The sequence below is a fragment of the Condylura cristata genome, unplaced genomic scaffold (assembly GCF_000260355.1).
Source record: "Condylura cristata isolate star-nosed mole 26May11 unplaced genomic scaffold, ConCri1.0 scaffold00015, whole genome shotgun sequence".
Lineage (NCBI taxonomy): Eukaryota > Metazoa > Chordata > Mammalia > Eulipotyphla > Talpidae > Condylura > Condylura cristata.
In genome coordinates this window covers 8,586,133-8,591,021 of record NW_004567116.1, presented here as the reverse complement: position 1 = coordinate 8,591,021, position 4,889 = coordinate 8,586,133, and the positions used below count along the sequence as shown (strand labels likewise).

Sequence of the window (4,889 nt, the reverse complement as noted above, 5' to 3'; positions counted from 1 at the left end):
CAGAGACAGAGTGGGGAACAGAACAGGCAGATCAACGAAGTACACTGCTGAGGGGAGCAGCGGGCGGGTCAGGACAGGTCTGCCACGCCATGTGGTCTCCTCCGGGGTAGGCGGGAATCGAACTCATGAGGAAGTGGCTTTAGATTCTCAGTGCTGTGCTTTAACCCGCTGCGCCACCAGGGAGGGCCAACAAATTTTTCTTTTTAATGGAAGTACTTACACACCTAAACAGAATGGCTAGCATCCCTCACCCACCCCAAAAAAATAGATAAAACTAAATGTTAAAAAAAATATGGAGTAAAATGGTACTGCCACTTTGGGAGACAGCTGGCAATTTTTTTTTTATAAAACTAAACATTTTTTATACCACAAGATCCAGTACTCATATTCCAAAGTACTTAACTAAACAAAAAAATGTATTTCTACATAAAAATCTGCACACAAATGTTTATAGAAGCTTTGTTCATAGTCAAAAACTATGACAAAAAGAGATAGCCTTCTATGTTTGTATGATTTTAATTATGCAACACTCTAGAAGAGGTAAACTATGGAGACAGTAAAAAGATGAACTAGGTAAAGTCTAGGGGAGTTTTAGGGCTAAAGCTGTCCTCAATGACATTGCAATGGTGAATAAATGACATCATGCATTGTCAACACCTACACAACTTTGTAACATAAAAAGTAAATAAAGGCATGAAACCACCTCATTAAAGGAGACAAAGGAAAGGTGTTGACCTAAGTAGCTTCCGAAGTGAATTGAGTTTGTAAGGTCAGAGGCAAAAGGAACTGCACACAAGTACTCTATCACACAGATGTTTCACACAGGAATATAGGCCAACACTGCTGACGCAAGTCATGTCTACTCGAATTGAACAATTAAGTAAATAGACTGTGGATGGTGGAAGTCAGATTTCTCACTGTCATGGGAATTCACAGATCAGCAAGGAAAGAAGGTTAGATGATCTATGTAGTAATAATGGAAAACAGTTGGAAACACCAGTAACATTCCTGTTTAACTTCATGTAGCTAAGGGTGACTACATGTAGAAATACTTAAGCTAATATAGATACAAGCTAGCTATTTCTATAGACACAAGTTAGCACAGACACATTTCTTGCCTCTATTGGCTGAGAGACCCTAAAAGAAAGACACCTTAATAGTAGTATGAGAACACACAGAGCCCAGATCTTGGTTTCTAATGCTGTTTGCCAATAAAAAGAACTGGGACTTCATAGAGAAATGGTTGATTCCAGCACCATGATAAGAAATAAACAGAACCTGGAGCAAACTCCAGTGCCAGAAAGTAAGAAAATGCTCAAAAATAATTATACAAACACACACACACACACACACACACACACACACACGGCACAGGAGTCAACTTGAAAGAGCTCCCAATGAGCAAGACTAGAAGAGTTTGAACAGGAAATAAGTCATTTGGGAATACAATTCAAGATACAAGATAAGTATCCTCTAGTCCATACTAATACAAATGCATACTTGAGCACGCTAATAAATGGCAAAAGAGCAACAAATTTCCCATGCAGGAGAATTCCAAAATAAATTATGTAGATGCTCCATCCTAAAGGACAGGGAACACAACCCCTTACCCTGAAAGTGGAGGCTGCAAATAGTTACGTCCTTGCACAGAAGTCAGCAGGGAAGGGGAAACAGAAACTTTACAGTGGTGAAGCCTAATGAAGGCTACTTCAACCAGGTGAATAGTCAGTATCAAGTCAGAAATCAACGTTGATAGTCTGTTAGTCTACAGCATGAAAGTGACACTATCACTGAGATCTGCCTCAAGTCCCATTTATTCAAATCCAATCATGAGAAAATCATTAGGTATATCTCAATAGAGGGACATCCTACAATATACCCAACCAGTACCCCTAAAAATTTATACAGATTTGTAAGTTGTTATTGTTGTTTTTAAAGATTTGTTTATTTATGCTTACAGAACTGGGTACAGGACAGAGGTGTGGTGGGTGAGAGGATTCACCAGAGACAGCAAGGAGCAGAACAGGCAGGTTGACAAAGTACACTGCTGAGGGGTGGGTGGGCCAGAAGAGGTGGGTGGGCCAGAAGAGGTCCCCCACACCATGTGGGTCAACCCCCTGACTGGGGATCGAAATAGTGGCTGCACTGGCTCTGAAGAGCCTCAAAATGCAGTGCTTTAACCCGTTGCGCCACCAGGGAAAGCCCTGTAAGTTGTTGTTTTTTAATTAAAGGGGGAAAAAAAGCAGGAGGGAGGAAATCAGACCTACCCCTTCCGTTGTCACTAACATAGCACTATCATTTTTCCAGTTATCTTATTTGAAAACTTTCCAAATGAGTCTGCTGAGATAGAACTCACATCCAAAGATACAATAACCCAGCCGCTGGCTAAGTATGCACTATTTTTTATCACTTCATCAAATAATAATATATAGCTTTGGCCAATTTTGTTGACAAATATTTTTTGACCACCTTTTCTGTTCCAAATATTTGAGGTACTGAAGTAACCTAACAGAAAAAGAATCTGCACTCTGATTTAATTTGTGCGGAATCAAATATACAAGCAAACAATAAATGCCCTATCAGACAGCAATAAACTCTATGAAGTGAATCTAAAAAAAAGGAAAGTGAGCAAGAAGGGTAAGGTAATTGGGGCTTAGAAAATGCCTCTTTAAGGAGATGACCTTTGAGTTGAGACCTGAGTAGAGCCAGTATACAAAGACAGGCTTGAGATAGGGGCAGAACAGGGTGGGAAGTTCCCATTGGAGAACACCACCACAAAGGTCAAAAAGAATAAGCTTAATGTCTTTGCTATACAGCAAGCAGACAGGACAGCCACCCTGATAAAAATAAGTCACATATTCTGAACCAGAAGGAGAATCACTTTAAAATTGTAAGCCTCTCCAATCTATCAATCATAATTAGATCAAGATCCTAATTTTATGCTCTCTCTAGTCCTCCTACCCACTGTTACAGCTGTAGGGTAAATACTGTATTTTTAATTGCTCCATCTTCCCTCTTAAAAACTACCATGTCTATTAATCATGACACTGATAGAAGTGTATTAAAAAAGAGAATAGAATCTACCTATAAACTGCTCCTAATTTCTCCCAAACAGATCCTATTATTTTCATATAGTATAATCATAAATGAAAAGCCAAGGCCCTGGCGACAGATTAACCTGAGTTCAAAACAATTTCACAGTTGTATGATCCTGAGCAAGCTGCATAACTTTTCTAAGACTCAGTTTCTTATCTGTAAAAAGTTTAAGGATTAAAACTAAATGTGGTACACTGAGTATTCAATAAATGTTAGCGACTGCTACTAAAAGTATCTGAGCATTTATTTTGTCCAAGTATTACATCTAGGCCAGAAGGATTACAGAAACAATTTGTAGCAGTAAATTGTTTTTGAGAGATAAAACTATTAAACTCTCTTAAGTCAGGAGCTGCCTTTCTGTGGCTTACAAGTACATACCCAAAATCCAAAACAATGTTTAATGTATAGTTGGCATCAATCTCAATATTGAATAAATGAATGAGAAAGGCACCACTAAATCAAAGGAACTTAAGAGAGCCTGCACTCACCAATAAAAAGGAAAGTTTTCAGGGGGAAAAGGGTAATCACACACACAAAGAAAAGTTTTCATTCTCCATCAACACATTTTTTAAACAACAACATAGGGCATTATAAAAGTTGGTTATTGTTTTTAATTCCTCCCCAAACCTAGAATAATGTTCATAATATTAAATGTACATACATAATTTATTGCCATTAAACTCTACTGTTACATTCAAAGTTGGTAAGACTTTAAAAGTAATAAAGTACAAGTTAGATGAACAGTTATGGAATATCTCTGCATGTTGGTGAGTGAACAGACTTTCAAAAACTAATATTTTTTCTCAGGAATTTACCAACTGGTTTAATTTATACTGGTAAACTGATTTTACTTTTCTCTACAGCATCAAATTTTACAAAAGCAGCATTATTGTTTGTCCAGTCACTTAGGAAAAGTCCCAATCTGTTACAATTTCTTAGCAGTTTCAAAAGATTGTTAGCTTAATTTATTGTCTCTTTAGGTCAAAGAAGGACTTTTCAGGGTGATGAAAATGGATAGAGGAGTTCACCTCTTTAAAAATGATTTTCAATTACTATATTTATGCATAAAATAAGACAGGCAAGATTTCTGGGCCAAGATTCGATGCCTTGGTTCCCAGGAGAATTAAATTGGAGTCATGCATAAATTTGGGGCAAGTTCTGCAAAATCCACTTCACCCTCTATTGGTGCTGAATGAAAAACTCATTGTTAGGATTCATCGACACGAATATATTTTCCTAACACACAGTAGCACTCTGGCAACATCACTTCTATCATTTTTCCATCCTATAAACAAAACGGGATACATTTAAATCCTGCCTGACAATGACCACGATTGCAGGGTGAGGAGCTCAACAGCCAAAGAATGCAAAAGAGCTAAAAAGTAAGAATCTAGTTTACCGAGTCCCTACTTGAAAGTACCAAAGGCCTGTTTCGCCTACACTGCTGGCTATTGTATCTCCCCAAAACCTTCAGAGCTGGAAAGATACACGAACTCTACTGACACCTTTTGAGACAGAGAGCGCCAGGCACAAGGGCGGAGCGGTGTGAACGGAATCGTTAAAATCGCAGCAAGCCGGGAGGGGCACAGGTGCACAGGCAGGCCCGGGATCGCAGTCCTGCCCGCTCCGGGACGATCAGGCCCTCCACAACCACGCCGCCGTCACCGGCTCCAGGGCACCCATTCATTCATTTGACAATCACGCGAGGGGCTTGGTAGCCGGGTCGGCTCGCAGGGCCCACGCCCCAGCCCCAGTGCGGGAACACCCTCAGCCGCCAGGCGCGGCCCGGCGCC

At 39.8% G+C, this 4,889-nt stretch overlaps 1 protein-coding gene across 2 annotated transcripts in view; it reads right to left on the bottom strand.

Moving 5' to 3' along the window:
- Positions 1–4,889, bottom strand: part of CKAP5 (cytoskeleton associated protein 5) — a 77,986-nt gene that overhangs the window by 72,767 nt on the left and 330 nt on the right. The window lies entirely within an intron of this gene.